This window comes from Arachis stenosperma, chromosome 2, assembly GCF_014773155.1.
Source record: "Arachis stenosperma cultivar V10309 chromosome 2, arast.V10309.gnm1.PFL2, whole genome shotgun sequence".
Lineage (NCBI taxonomy): Eukaryota > Viridiplantae > Streptophyta > Magnoliopsida > Fabales > Fabaceae > Arachis > Arachis stenosperma.
Genome location: NC_080378.1, coordinates 28,049,659 through 28,066,233, shown reverse-complemented (window position 1 = coordinate 28,066,233; position 16,575 = coordinate 28,049,659). Strand labels below are relative to the sequence as shown.

The 16,575-nt window shown below is 38.7% G+C and overlaps 1 non-coding gene across 1 annotated transcript; it reads right to left on the bottom strand.

The window, feature by feature from the left end:
* Positions 1 to 15,923: 15,923 nt before the first annotated feature.
* Positions 15,924 to 16,031, bottom strand: LOC130964589 (small nucleolar RNA R71). Its single transcript, XR_009080677.1, has one exon. It is a non-coding gene; the product is annotated as a small nucleolar RNA R71 (small nucleolar RNA).
* Positions 16,032 to 16,575: the final 544 nt, after the last annotated feature.

Below are 16,575 nucleotides of genomic sequence, written 5' to 3'. Positions count from 1 at the left end.
AAAGGTAAAGCTGTAGGGGGGTGAGAACCTAACCACACGGTCTCACCACTGAGTTTCAAAGTTGTCATAAGAAGATATTTAATAAAAAAAACTGTTTTCAAACTCAGTGATTATCATTGCCTTATGAATCTTTTAAAAACCAGTAGGTAATCGTTCAAAACCTTTTCAAAGAAACGTTTAATCTATCAAAAAATCCGAAACCTTTGCTTTCTTATATGAAAAATCTCAATCAGAAATCAACCACGCAATCAGACAACACAATCATTAATTCAGCACCAAAGTCCATTCTCAAATGTAGCACGCCAGGACAATCACAGGCAAAACAGACAAGGAAAGCACAAGTAGGTAGCAGTTACAGCAAATAGTTCAAGTAGCAGTTAAGAACAGTTTAGCAATTAGGCAAACCAAAACAAGTTCAAACCCAAGCAAAGCATACAAATGCATATGATGCATGCCTGTCCTATGGCTGATGAGGCTCATCTGTCGGTTATCCAGCCAACCCGACAAGTCTGAATTGTCCTTAGACTGTCCCCCGACGTGCATCCCCAAGAGTCTATGCATAGCTTTATCTCAAATAATCAATATTGCTCAATGGGGGTAACATTCCCGGGAATTTATATAGTGCCCGGTCACACTTACGTCGTAGGGTCAACAGAGTATCGAGTTCTCAACCTGGTACACGTGGTGGCAAGCCACGGCACTTAATCCAGGGAACCTCGTATCTCAGATATTTCAAATTCATAAGTCAATGAATAATTCAAAGATCATATCTCAACATTCTCAACATCATAATCATTCATTAATCCAAATTTCATTTCCAAGTTCATTTCAAAGCCATATTTCAAATAAAATCCTCATCCTCCTCTTTTTCATTCTGTTCGTTAACAATCTCAATTCCAAAACAAAATTCTTTCTTTGATAGGCAAATCAATCTTAAAACGTATAATGCTTAAAAACAAATCTTTTTAATTTGTTACTTTAAATAAAACTTCTAATTTTATAAAATTTCGACAACATCCCCTCTAAAACTCGGACACTGCCACCCTTTTCGGGTCCCATCCAAACATTTCTCAAACCTTTTCTCAACCATATCCAAATCTCAAACATTTTCCAGAATTGAACCAGTTCCAATGTCAAATTATTTTCAAACCAACCAACTCTAACAATAAAACTCTTTTTAAAATCAAATCAGCTCAAATATTAAATCATTCATAAAATCAAACCAACTCACAATCAAACCGCTCCCAGAATCAATTTATTTTCATATCTCAAATTATTTCCAAAATCGTTTCATTTATATATTACTAAGTAAACTCCAAAACCAAAAAAATCCACCTTCCTTAATAATCAAGTAAATGACATTCCAAACCGGTTTTTATCCACAACCACACACCACTCACGCAATCAAGCGCCCAATAACTCAGTCCAACAAACCATCACATCCATAAGACAAATATAATCACAAAAGTAAATCTCTTTACATCAATATCTATTTATCACAACTCTGTAATATAAAATAGATTTTAAGAAAACCCCTACCTCAATTATTCACAATCCGCATAATTAAACGCGTAGAATCTCTTTTTCCCCCGGCTCATCATAGCGGCAGCCACAACCGCGGCTCCAAACCACTTTTGCAGCAACCATAGTTACTCTAATCGCAACAAGAAATAACCGAAACTCAATCAAATAGCAAATAGCATTGCAAAATCCTCAATAAACTATAACGAATCGCTAACCGCGAGAGTTCCAAAACAAGAAAACTCACCGAATCAAGAGGGAAATAAAAGTTGGAGCTGTTACAAATCCAATGGCCAACACCGGCAAGAACGGGACTTGACAGAAATAATGGAAAGTGAAGGTGATGCAAAATAGCTATGGTGGTCAATCCAATCAGCACCGAGAGCGGCGTCAGTAATTCCAACAACAGTGACCATGGTTACAGCAAAATAGAGAATTCAAACTCGATGGGATCGAAACAGAAATGAATTCAATGGAACTGGAAACAAAGACCGCTTACGATAAAAGAACGAAGCAGCAGCAATAGGAGAGGCAGCACCCGTCTCTCCAGTCCGTGATTTCGGCAACCAGAGACACGGCGGTTGTTCCCCAGTAACACTCGACGACGGCGGCTGAAGCTTCTTCGATGGTGACTAAAACCAACACACAGAGACAATAAGGTTTTTAGAATCTTAAACGAAGGTAAACCAAACTCAAAAACCCTTACCGATGGTGAATCTCAGTGGCGGCAGCGGGGCTTCTCGGCGGCAGAGGCACGGCGGTGGCTGAGCACGGGTCTCCCCTCTCTCTCCTCTGCTCCCGAGCTCTCTCTCTCTCTCTCTCTCTCTCTCTCTCTTTCCCTCTTCACGAACGGCAACGGCGCGGGCTGGAGGTGACGGCACGAACGGCGGCAACAGAACTGGAAGCTCCTACGACGCAACGGCGCGGTGGCGACGCAGCAGTGACGAGCTTCAGCACCGGCGAATTGCTGGCGACGGCAGTCTAGCAGTGGCGAACGACTTCTCTGCTCCCCTCAACTCCGTGCTCGCTCTCTCAGATCTCCCTCCCGACGGCACAGCGACGGCGACGGTGGCAGTGATGCCCACCGGCGCCGTCTCCCTCTCTTCTCCCCACTCCCTTTCTTCTCTTCCTTCGGTCCCCCATCTCTCTTTCCTTCTTTCTCTTTTCTTTCTTATGTGAATATGCTGCATGGCTTAGGGAAGTAAAGGGGGGTTCCGTGAATGAGGAGGTAAGGCGGCTGGGTTTTTGGGGAAATTAGGGTTAGGGTGATGTTTTGGGAATTTAGGATTTTGGTAAAAATTAGGTATAGGGATAGTTTGGTAATTTTAATAAAATTGGAGTATAAAGTATTAATATTTGGAAAACTAATTTAATCTCTAAATTTACTTTAAAATATTATTTGTGGTATAAAAATACTAATTGATTCTCAATAAATTACTCTAATTGAGAATACATGGTAATATAATTCATTTTCTTTATCTTTAACTTAAAGTGCTAAATGATATAAATACAATTAATCTAAAATCGAATCATATAAAATTCTTATTCTTTTACAACTATTAAGCTATATAATTTAAATATAGAAAATTATTCAATAACTATGAAATTAAGTAAAATTTCTAATTAATTATCAAACCTGATTTAATTAGCTTTAATAAAATCATTTCTAAAAATAAAATTTCTAATGAATAAATGAATTTAAATTAATTTATAATAAGATTTATTTAAAAAATTATGGGTCTTACACACACGAACGCGTGATCTGGATATCGACGTAAAGATCCAACGCCCAGAAAGTTGGGCTGGAATTGTGCGGCTATTGCGCGTTTAGCACCAACAACCCACGCGTACGCGTCTCCGACGCGAACGCGTCACTTACACAACACCTATCCCACGCGAAAGCGTGAGCGACGCGATCGCGTCGCGCGGATATTATGAACCCCAAACCAAACAGAGAGTTGCGCTGAAACGATGCTGGAAGCGTGCGTCTAGCACAAATTCCAGCGACGCGATCGCGTGCCTCACGCGTCCGCGTCACCTATCTTACACCCAATCCACGCGATTGCGTCGACCACGCACCCGCATCGACCCTATTTCACCCTACTCACGCGATCGCATCCTCCACGCGTCCGCATGGTTTCGCAATCACTAACCCCAAGTCACGCGAACCCTTTCCTCGTCGCGTCCCCAAACCCTACCCCCCTTTCTCTCTAACCTCTGCAACTCTCTCTCTCAACCACCCCAGCCACCACCTCCGACCACCAACGACCACCGCAGTCCTCCAAGATCACCACGCCACCACAGTCGCACCGACCACCCCTCCCCTCTCTTCTTTCCTTTCCCCCCTCTCTCTCTCTTCCGTCACCACCCCACCGCCGCGACCTCCACCGCCACAACACCCAACCCTCCCTTCTTTCCTCCTTCTTCTCCCCCTCTCTCACTCTCCTCCACTACCGCCCCCACCGCAGTCTCCCTCCGACGGCCACTGCCCCACCGCCGCGCCGCCGTGCTTCACCTAGCACCGCCGCATCATCACCCATCTGCCATCATCTCTGCCCCATCTCATTGCTCTTTACGCACTAGGTTCCACCATACGACGATTCATCCTTGCGACTCATTAGTTTGTTTTTCAATTTTTGCTCCGCATGGGCTAGATAGATATGCATGTTTGTAGTGGATTCTAGGTGGTTAGGTAGCTAGGATCTGGATAGTAGATTTAGGCCTGATAATTGCACCATTCCTGTTATCTGTTTATCTATTCTGCAATTTATTCTGGCTATGATGTGGATCCTGTTCATATGTTACTCTTAACTGTTACATGCTGCTGTTACACTGTTCTTTCTTATTCTTGCTATTTGTGCAGCCTTATTTCATTACATATGAACTATTCTTGTTATTTGTTTTCCGGGAACATCCAATTTTAGCCGGAATGCTGCCCAATTTTCTGCAAATTACTTTTCCTTCTACATTCAAGTATTGGTTTTGGCAATTCTCATTTTTGAACTGCCCCACGCATACCAAACCTATTCTTGAATGCCCGGGCCAGCATTCTTATTACTTTTGATCTCCTGGTTAATAAATTGATTTATTGATGGTTTGATCTTACTTTTTACTACTTCTATCTCTATCTGAATCATCATCAATACCCTATTTTCCTTGCTTGAATATGAGTTGACTGTTGCTTCAAATTGTGAAATTCTTGTTACTTAGGAACCAATCATCATGCCACTTACTCTGACTTCCTTTTTACTAACTCACTGATTTTCGCTTTCTAACTTCTTTTTCAATTTTACCCATTTTTAACTTTCTAACTTCCCACTTTACTTTTTCCCTACTTTTTTAAATTAATTTCACTCTCGGCTTGATTATTGTTTTTCTATTTAACAAGCTTTCCACTTCTAACACATTTTGGAATGTGATTTCTCATCTCCGCTTTTCAACTCCAACACAATCCGAAATATACATTTACTTAACTCATTTCATTTTTCTACTGCTCCTTTGCCACTTCATGCTTATATTGTTATTTGCCTACTTATTTTTCTGCTTTTATTCCTCAATTATATCTTGAAAAATTCTGTTTTTTTTTTCAAGATGTATGACTCTCAAGGCAGGGGTAAGGGCAAAGCAACAACTGGCAAACGGAAAAGAGGTGAATCCTTTGGTTCCATCCTTGGCATCTTACATGATGATTCCTGGCGGGAGAAGAACTTTACCCCGCAGAAAAAGGCTGATCAGTTGGTACCTTCAACTGACTCGGTAAAATTTGCAAACAAATACTGTGAGCTGAGATACCCAACCTTTGCCACCGCCAAGAACCTACACCTGGAAAGGACCCTCAAAATTCCAGAAGAACTCTAGCAGTACACCTCAGATCAGATCAAACAGAGAGGCTGGTTCTTCCTGGAGAGGAACCTAACTGAGGTCAACTCATCCTGGGTTAGAGAATTCTACTGTAACTACTTTCTCTCTTCCCTGGATGCAGTACAGCTCAAAGGCAAACAGATTCTGGTTACTGAGGAAGTAATTAAAGAAATCCTCCATCTTCCACCTAAATCAGATCAGCCAGATGGTTACCAGAAAGTTGAGGAAGATATGAGATTCATGAGGTTTGATTGGGATGCAGTAAAGAAAGACACCACTCTTGATCCTACTGTTCCTTGGGTCATGGGAACTAGCACATTGGTACCAAAGGGAATCAGGCTTATATATCTGAATGATGAGGCTCGACTATGGCAACAGATTCTAAGAAACTATGTGATGTCGAGCACTCATGAGACGGAGGTGCCAGCTGCTATGATTACCCTCATCTGGTGTGTGATGACGGGTAAGGACCTTTATCTACCTCGCTTCATCCGACATTACATGGCCAGGGTCCATGTTAGAGGCACCCTCTCTTTTCCTTACCTGATTACTTAGTTGGGTCGCCGAGCTGAGATCCCTTGGGAGGCTGTTGATGAAAAGCCCCCCGCAGCAGAGTGCCGAAAGATCATCCCTCACAGTCGAAAGTTCCTAGCTTTCGGATACCGCCCTCCATTTCTCACTGACACTACTGAGATAACTACCTCTTCAGCTACCCCTTCTGCTTCCATTGGCCCAGCACCACCCACTGCACCCCCACCTGCTCCTGAGCCCGTTTACCATCTGGTGCACCGACTCTTTGATCACCTAGATCAGATGGAGCGCCATCACCAGCAGCAGTTTGAGAGATCTGACCGTCGCACCAGGCGACTTTTTGAGAGGTCTGAGTGTCGCCACAAGCGATGCTATGAGCACCTCAAGCTGATGATCCGCTCTAGTGGTGACATTCCCTCCGAGCCCGACACGCCCTTCGACACATCTGAGGAGGAGGTGAGCGATCACGAGGAGGAGGAACCTACCCAGGCTAAGCAGGGAGGTCCCGACCACATTGCACCACATCATGAGGAGCACCACCAGCTACAGACCACAAATCCGGAGGTTCCTCTACGGACAGAGCCCCTGATTCAGCAGACCACTCCTCTGATTCTCACAGCGACTGCAGACCCTCAGCCTACCATCGAGACACCAGTAGCCCATCCTTTCCGGAGATGGCATTTCGTCACACCCTGCTTGAGTGAGCATCGAGGACGATGCTATTATTTAAGTGTGGGGAGGTCACCATCTCTGGCATCTATTTATTTTGGTGAACTACTACCGACTCTCTTCTTATTTTGTCTATTTTTTGTATTTTTGCACATTTCTCTCTTTTGCTTTTATTGTACTTTTTGCATTATGCACTTTGGGCTGTATATACATCTTGGATATTTTAGCTCGATTTGCACCTTAGTTTACTAGTTATATATTAAGTGGATTAATTAGTATAGTTTACCCTTTTTAGCATATGGTAGTTAATTTGATTGAAAATAAAAAGGAAGTAAGCTAGAGACTTTAACAGAATCAATCCACACCCCTTGTATATATAGCATTACATGTTAGTTAGTTGGCAACATTTCATCAAGGAGGAACACTAAAACTTTAAAGCCATCTAATATATTTTACATTGAGAATAATTTAAACTTTTAAATTCTACTTGCATGACATACATAACTGATATATGATTTATGAGCTTGAGAACACACAGCCTGTGAGTTTTGAGCTTAATTATATGGTATATTTAGACCATAATTTTTATTCCTGTGTGCTTCACCCTTCTTTTTTATTCTGGTGCTCTTTACTTTGCTTTAATCTATATATCCAATATAGAATATTGATACATACCAAGATAGGATTGATGCCATGTTTGATTATCAACTCATTTATCCCAAATAAAGCCTACCTTTTATGCCATCCTTGTTAGCCCCCTTGAGCTTTTTAATCCCCTTCTGTTTTACAACCACATTACTAGCCTTAAGCAGAAAAACAAAATAAAAATCCCAAGTTGAATCCTTGGTTAGCTTAAGATAGAAATTGTGTATAATTTAAGTGTGGGAAATTTTATGGGAACATGGGATGATAGAAAAAGTAGGAAATTAAATTGAACAAGTTATGTAAAAATTTGGGAAGCATGCTCATGTGAAATCAAAATAATTAAATATACCATGTGTATTAAAAAAAATTATTTCAATAAGGGGATACAAAAAAAATAATTAATTTCCCCAAACACAAAATAAAAAGAATCAATGCACATGGGACAAAGTTAAATTTAATGCATGAGTTTGCAATACAAAGTGAAATTTTGGGCAAATAGGTTAAGAAACTTTTTGATTTGTATAAAGTATGTATATGTTAGGTGAGATCTTAGACTAATCAAGGATTCACATATTAGCTCACTTAACCTTATACATATACCCTTACCTCTACCTTGGCCCTATTACAACCTTGAAAAGACCTCATAATTTTTGTATGTCTATATTCTATAATTGTTGATTGGTTAGATGAAGAACAAAATTATAGAAAGCAAGGATAAAAAGAAGATTAAAGTGATTAACCCAATAAACACTGAGTGACTAGAGAGTAAACACAAAATCTAGTGAGGGTTCAATAGCTCATCACCATATATCTCTGCCTCAATTGTTAATTGTCTTGCAAGTTTGAAAAATATTTTATTTTCTCAATTGTAAAAGTGCTTTAACATTATCTAAGGTTGGCTATGCGTGTATGATTCCTTGAGAATGTGAATTAATTTAACTACATGTAAAGCTTTATATATAGGTGAATAATAACTAGATTTGCATGACTCATTTAGGTAGTTGCATTTAGGATAGATTGCATTGCATGAGATTCCACCACTTTACCTTACTCTTTATCTTGGATTTAGCATGAGGACATGCTATTATTTAAGTGTGGAGAGGTTGATAAACCCATATTTTATGACGTATATTGTGCTCAATCTAAGTGATTTATTCAACCCTTCACATACTTATTCATAGAAATTGCATAAGTTTTGCTTTCCCTTCCCTATTATGTGATATATATGAAACACATGTTTTCTATGCTTTAAAAGTAATTATTTTAATTATCCTTTTTTACCATTCGATGCCGTGATTTGTGTGTTGAGTACTTTCAGGTTTTATAGGGCAGGAATGATTTAAAGGATGGAAAGGAAACATACAAAAATGAAAGGAAAGCACAAATTGGAGTTTTGTTGCAACCGACAGTGACGCGAACGCATGGTTCGCATGAAAGAGAACCGACGCGAGCGCATGGATGAGGCGAACGTGTGACTTGCAAAATACAACTGACGCGGGTGCATGATTGACGCGACCGCGTGGAAGAGCAACACTCCAGATGACGCGACCGCATGTCCCACGCGGATGCGTGACGTGCGCAATCTGCAGAATTTACAGAAGTCGTCCTCAGCGATTTCTGGGCCCTTTTTGGCCCAGATCCAAGCCCAGAGAACATGGATTAAAGGATTATAAATGGAGGAATCCAACCATTCATAAGGCATATAGAGAATACACACTTTTTAGGATTTAGATGTAGTTTTTAGTGAGAGAGGTTCCCTCCTCTCTCTTAGGATTAGGATTAGGATTTTTAGAACTTAGGAATATTTTTATCTCATCTTTCTATTAGGTTCAATATCTTTTTATTTCGACTTCTCTTAATTGTTGATTATTGATGTTGCCTATTTGGCTTATGACTCTTCATGTTTGGATTTATTTTATTTTATTAATGCAATTGAGGTATTTCAGATTAATGATTTTTCATTTAGCTTTTTATATTCTTGGCTTTAATTGATTAATTGGTAACTCTTGAGTTGTCAAACTCATTGTTGACTGAAAATTGGAATTCTTCAAGAATTAACTCGAGTTCCAATAACTCTAGCCCTTTCCAAGGAAAGACTAGGACTTGAGGAACCAAACTTATTCCATCCACTTGACTTACCTTCATAGTTAGAGGTTAACTTAGTGGGGAGAAAAATCCAATTCTCATCAGAATTGATAAGGATACCTGGGATAGGACTTCCAGTTTTCATACATTGCCAAGAGTTTTATTAGTTATTAATTTATTAATTCTTGCAATCTATTTCTCTTGCTTAAAACCTTTTTCAAACCCAAATAATGTTTTTCCATAACCAATAATAAATCATACTTCCCTGCAATTCCTTGAGAAGACAACCTGAGGTTTTAATACTTCAGTTTATAAATTTATTGGGTTTTGTTACTTGTGACAACCAAAACGTTTGTACGAAGGGATTTTCTGTTGGTTTAGAATCTATACTCACAACGTGACTATATTTTTGTAAAATTCTTTACTAGCAAAAATCTTAACATCAGTCAGCATCATATTGAGGCTGCTGAAGTTGCTGCTCAGATACAGGAGCACCTCCTTCATTTTTCTTCTTCTTATCAGCTTTAGCAGCAGCAGCAGCATCACAAGCTCTCTTCTTCTTGCAACCTCTCTTTGTATCTCCCTTATCACCACAGAAGCTGCAAGTAAAGGGACTCAACTGCCTCTTTAGATGAACATTATCTCCATTGTTACTTTGAGGCTTGGGATCAACTTTAGACTTTTTAGATCCTCCACCACCCTTCTCATCAGCATCCATCCTTCTTTTCATCTGTAGTTTTCTAGGTTTTCATTCCTCTGTATGATCCCATAATGGTTGTCCAGGAATTGGATTAATATGATGATTATATGTTTTTCTGTATGACTCCATCATTAGTAAGCGGTGACAAAAGTCTTTTGGTAGCTTGTTAACTCGAGATAGTGCAGCACATGCATGCACACAAGGAATACCTGCATATGAATAACAGTCATAGCAACCATGGGTTTTAGTTATATACCATTAATCAGATTATTAATTTAGCACAAAAACAATTATTATAACAATGCAAATAACCTATAAACATCCAAAATTGGCAAGTACATAGTCTTTTTTCTAAGTCCACCACATGGTTAGTTGGGTGCCCATGCACCTTAAACTTTTTGTATCCATTGTTCCCTGTCAAATAGGCTTTCAATTCTTAGATTCTTTTCTAACTTTCTCCAATCGACTTTTTATAACTGGTGTGAACACTCCAGTATGATTATTTAGTTTCACTTGTTCTTGGCTATGGTCCGCATAACAAACATTTGAACCTCCTCCAGCAATGTTATAATAGGCTTGACTCTTACATCCTTGATCTTTGCATTGAACACCTCACATGCATAGTTACAAATGCCATCCAACTTCGGCTTATGGTTGAATGCGCTTCTAGTCCATGCATCTCTTTGCCATTTATCTAAATATATTCATGCATCCTCATTCAGTCTTTTTATCTTGTCCATTCCATCCCTAAACTCTTGATGAGTCGTTGCCCTTGCACATTCCCATAAAAGCCCCATTAGTTGTAAATCCTTCCAACTCTTGTTGAAATTTCTCCACAAATGCCAGACGCAAAAATGATTGTGCACATTGGGCATCACCTCTTGCACTGCTGATATTAGTCCCTGCCAATTAGGAACATTACATAACAGTTTAGTCATAGTGTATTAGTTCCTGCTAATTATGGTCGATTACCATAACAGTCCCTAACATAAACTCACCCTCACCATAAAAGTCCTTCACATTTAATACGAGTACACATAATAGTCTCTGACGTTTAAGTCGATAGCCCATAGTAAACCCTATATAGAACTTATGTACAATGGTATAACAAAACATATAGTAACTATCACATGTTAACTTCAATAATAGGCGCACTAACCATGCTAATCACCAACTACTCAGCCAACATTTCAATCAAACAACTTGAAAACTAAATGAAACCTATGTGAACTAATATAGCATACATACTATCAAGTTAAAAAATAAGCAAATAAGTTGTATTATTCATTCACAACATAATTGTCATAACAACAATAACAGTTAACTAATAACATGATTAATATTGTCGAATATGCATGGTTACCTTTTGCATATCGGATATAAAGCACTAGCCATTATCCTTATAGTGTCATAAGTCTAGATGCAGTGATTCAAGAAACCACTTCCAGTTTTCCCTATTCTCTATCTCCACAATTCCCACGCAATGACGTAGATATGATGTTTTGCATCCTGTCCAACTGTTGACAAAATTTGTCCACCAAACTGAGTCTTGAGGAATTCTCCATCTAATCCAATCAAAGGACGGTAGCCACCTTTGAACCCATTTTTACAACCACTTAAGTACACATACAATCTCTCAAAAATAACTTCTCTGTTTGGTTGAGGTTTGGTACATATTCTATTGTTTTTCATAGTTTTTCTCTTTTTCTAACGTTTGTGATTATGTGTAGCACTTAGAACAGAAATAGAAATGCGTAGGAGAGAAATAGAACACCCTGGAGGATACCCCTTACTACCGTTCAATGCCAGAAGGGAGAAGAGAGTTTGGGCGTTCACCGCCCATAAGGGAAGCAGTTCTGGCGTTCAACACCAAGAGGGGACCAAGTCTTCTTTGCTTGGGGACAAGCAAACTTTTTAAGTTTGGTATTGCAGAACGAGCTCTAGGTGTATAGTATCATCAATAGCACCTAAGGGAGGTGAATCATCTTCATAGAAGAGCATAGCCTGAGTAACAATCAGCACTAAGGTGGTTGAGTTTCATTCTCCCTTTCTTTCTTCTTTTTAGTATTTTATTTTATTTTCTGTTTTCTATTCTAGCTTTTGCTTGATCACTCCTGGGGTTTATTTGCTTTTGTAGTTGATGAGCGGATAATTTATACGCTTTTTGGCATTGTTTTTAGTATGTTTTTAGTATGTTTTAGTTAGTTTTTATTATATTTTTATTAGTTTTTAGTTAAAATTCACTTTTCTGGACTTTACTATGAGTTTGTGTATTTTTTTGTGATTTCAGGTATTTTCTGGCTGAAATTGAGGGACCTGAGCAAAAATCTGATTCAGAGGCTGACAAGGACTGCAGATGCTGTTGGATTCTGACCTCCCTGCACTCGAAGTGGATTTTCTGGAGCTACAGAAGCTCAATTGGCGCGCTCTTAACTGCGTTGGAAAGTAGACATCCTGGGCTTTCCAGCAATGTATAATAGTCCATACTTTGCCTGAGATTTAATGGCCCAAACCGGCGTTCCAATTCCGCTCAAGACTGCCCGGCGTTAAACGCCGGAACTGGCACAAGAATGGGAGTTAAACGCCCAAATTGGCACAAAAACTGACGTTTAACTCCAAGAAAAGTCTCTACATATGAAAGCTTCAATGCTTAGCCCAAGCACACACCAAGTGGGCCCGGAAGTGGATTTTTATGTCATTTACTCATCTTTGTAAACCCTAAGCTACTAGTTCTCTACAAATAGGACCTTTTGCTATTGTATTCACATCTTTTGATCACTTTAGATCTTAGGATCATCTTTGGACGTCTAGTTCTTAGATCATTTGGGGGCTGGCCTCACGGCCATGCCTAGACCTTGTTCTTATGTATTTTCAACGGTGGAGTTTCTACACACCATAGATTAAGGTGTGGAGCTCTGCTGTACCTCGAGTATTAATGCAATTACTATTGTTCTTCTATTCAATTCAGCTTATTCTTGTTCTAAGATATTCATTCGTACCCAAGAATATGATGAATGTGATGATTATGTGACGCTCATCATCATTCTCACTTATGAACGCGTGCCTGACAACCACTTCCGTTCTACAAGCAACCAAGGCTTGAATGTTTATCTCTTGGATTCCTTAATCAGAATCTTCGTGGTATAAGCTAGAATTGATGGCGGCATTCAAGAGAATCCAGAAGGTCTAAACCTTGTCTGTGGTATTCTGAGTAGGATTCAAGGATTGAATGACCGTGACAAGTTTCAAACTCCTAAAGCTGGGCGTTAGTGACAGACGCAAAAGAATCACTGGATTCTATTCCAACCTGATTGAGAACCGACAGATGATTAGCCGTGCTATGACAAAGCGCGTTGAACATTTTCACTGAGAGGACGGGACTGTAGCCACTAACAACGGTGATGCCCAACATACAGCTTGCCATGGAAAGGAGTAAGAAGGATTGTATGAAGACAGTAGGAAAGCAGAGAGACCGAAGGGACAAAGCATCTCCATACGCTTATCTGAAATTCTCACTAATGAATTACATAAGTATCTCTATCTTTATTTTATGCTTTATTCATAAATCATCCATAACCATTTGAATCTGCCTGACTGAGATTTACAAGATGACCATAGCTTGCTTCATACCAACAATCTCCGTGGGATCGACCCTTACTCGCGTAAGGTTTATTACTTGGACGACCCAGTGCACTTGCTGGTTAGTTGTGCGAAGTTGTGATAAAGAGTTGAGATTGCAATTGAGCGTACCATGTTGATGGCGCCATTGATGATCACAATTTCGTGCACCAAGTTTTTGGCGCCGTTGCCGGGGATTGTTTGAGTTTGGACAACTGATGGTTCATCTTGTTGCTTAGATTAGGTATTTTTCTTCAGAATTCTTAAGAATGAATTCTAGAGTTTCAAGGTGATGTTCTTATCATCACCAAAGCTGATTGATTTTCATCAATTTAGCTCTTGAATGTAATGTCCTGCTGAAGCTTGGCTAGGCATGTCTAATTTCTTTAGACTGAAGCTTTAGACTAACATTACATGATTCTTGGAATTCTCATTAAGAATTTTGACATCTTTATTTTCTTTTCCACTTAATTTTCAAAAAAATCCAAAAAAAATTATAAAATCATAAAAACCAAAAATATTTTTTGTTTCTTGTTGAGTCTAGTGTCTAATTTTAAGTTTGGTGTCAATTGCATGTTTCTATTCTTCTTGCATTTTTTTTGAATTCATTCATTTGTCTTAATTGATCTTCAAGTTGTTCTTGATGATTTCCTTATTCTGATCTTTAAATTCTCTTGTCTTGAGTGTTTTGTTGTTTCTCATATGCATTCTTATTTTGTTAGTGTCAATAGTATACAAACTTCTATGTTTGGTGTCTTGCATGCATTATTTATTTGATCTTAGTTTCATTTTGATTTTTCCTCATTATTAAAAATTCAAAAATTTTTTATTTGTGTCTTTTCAAGTCAATAATACAGAGAATTGAAGATTAAGAACATGCAGTAGAGGAATTACACAGAAAAACTTGGGCGTTCAAAACGCCCAGTGAGGAAGGAAAACTGGCGTTTAAACGCCAGCCAGGGTGCCTGGCTGGGCGTTTAACGCCCAAAAGGGGTGAGTTTTGGGCGTTAAACGCCAGAATGTATACCATTCTGGGCGTTTAACGCCAGGATGGCACAAGAGGGAAGATTCTGTTTTTAATTCAAATTTTTTCAAGTTTTCATAATTTTTCAAAATCACATCTTTTTCAAATCATATCTTTTCAATCAAATCTTTTTCAAAATCAATTTCTTTCCACTTTTCAAAAATACTTGCTAACAATTAATGATTTGATTCAACATTTCAAGTATGTTGCCTTTTCTATTGAGAAAGATTTAATGTCTGAATCATATCTTTTAAATTTCTTGTTAGCCAAGTCATTATTTTTCAAAATCAAATCTTTTTAAATGTTTTTCAAATCATATCTTCTCAATCATATCTTTTTAAAACTATATCTTTTCAATCATATCTTTTTAATCACATCTTTTTCAAAATAGTTTTTAATCATATCTTTTTTATTTCTAATTTCAAAGTCTTTTTCAAAAATCACTTTATTTCTTTCCCAATCATATTTTTCGAAAATCATTCTTCAATTTTTCAAAATGTTTTTAAAATCTTTTTAATTTATTTTCGAAAATTTCTTCCTTTCTTCTCACATCCTTCTATTTATGGACTAACACTCCTCCTCAATGAACAATTCAAACTCTATCCCTCTTGATAAGTTCGAATTCTTCTACCTCCTCCTTCTATTCTTCTTTTCCTCTGACACCTCAAGAAATCTCTATACTGTGACATAGAGGATTCCATATTTTCTTGTTCTCTTCTCTTTCATATGAGCAGGAACAAAGACAAAAGCATTCTTGTTGAGGCTGACCCTGAACCTGAAAGGACATTGAAGCAAAAGCTAAGAGAAGCTAAAGCACAACCCTCTGTAGAGGACCTAACAAAAATCTTCAAACAAGAAGAAGACATGGCAGCCGAAAACAACAATAATGCCAACAATGCAAGGAAGGTGCTGGGTGACTTTACTGCACCTACTCCCAACTTCTATGGGAGAAGCATTTCTATCCCTGCCATTGGAGCAAACAACTTTGAGCTTAAGCCTCAATTAGTTTCTCTAATGCAACAGAATTGCAAGTTCCATGGACATCCATTGGAAGATCCTCATCAGTTTTTAGCTGAATTCTTGCAAATCTGTGACACTGTCAAGACCAATGGGGTTGACCCTGAAGTCTACAGACTTATGCTATTCCCTTTTGCTGTAAGAGACAGAGCTAGGATATGGTTGGACTCACAACCTAAAGAAAGTCTGAACTCTTGGGAAAAGCTAGTCAATGCCTTCTTGGCAAAGTTCTTTCCACCTCAAAAACTGAGTAAGCTTAGAGTGGAAGTCCAAACCTTCAGACAAAAGGAAGGTGAATCCCTCTATGAAGCTTGGGAAAGATACAAACAATTGATCAGAAAGTGTCCTTCTGACATGCTTTCTGAATGGAGCATCATAGGTATCTTCTATGATGGTCTGTCTGAACTGTCCAAGATGTCATTGGACAGCTCTGCTCGAGGATCTCTTCATCTGAAGAAGACTCCTGCAGAAGCTCAAGAACTCATTAAAATAGTTGCAAATAACCAATTCATGTACACTTTTGAAAGGAATCCTGTGAATAATGGGACGAATCAGAAGAAAGGAGTTCTTGAGATTGATACTCTGAATGCCATATTGGCTCAGAACAAAATATTGACTCAGCAAGTCAATATGATTTCTCAAAGTCTGTCTGGAATGCAAGCTGCACCAGGCAGTACTAAGGATGCTTCATCTGAAGAAAAAGCTTATGATCTTGAGAACCCTTCAATGGAAGAGGTGAATTACATGGGAGAACCCTATGGAAAAACCTATAATTCTTCATGAAAAAATCATCCAAATCTCTCATGGAAGGATCAACAGAGACCTCAACAAGGTTTCAACAACAATAATGGTGGAAGAAACAGGTTTAGCAATGGCAAGCCTTTTCCATCATCTTCTCAACAAT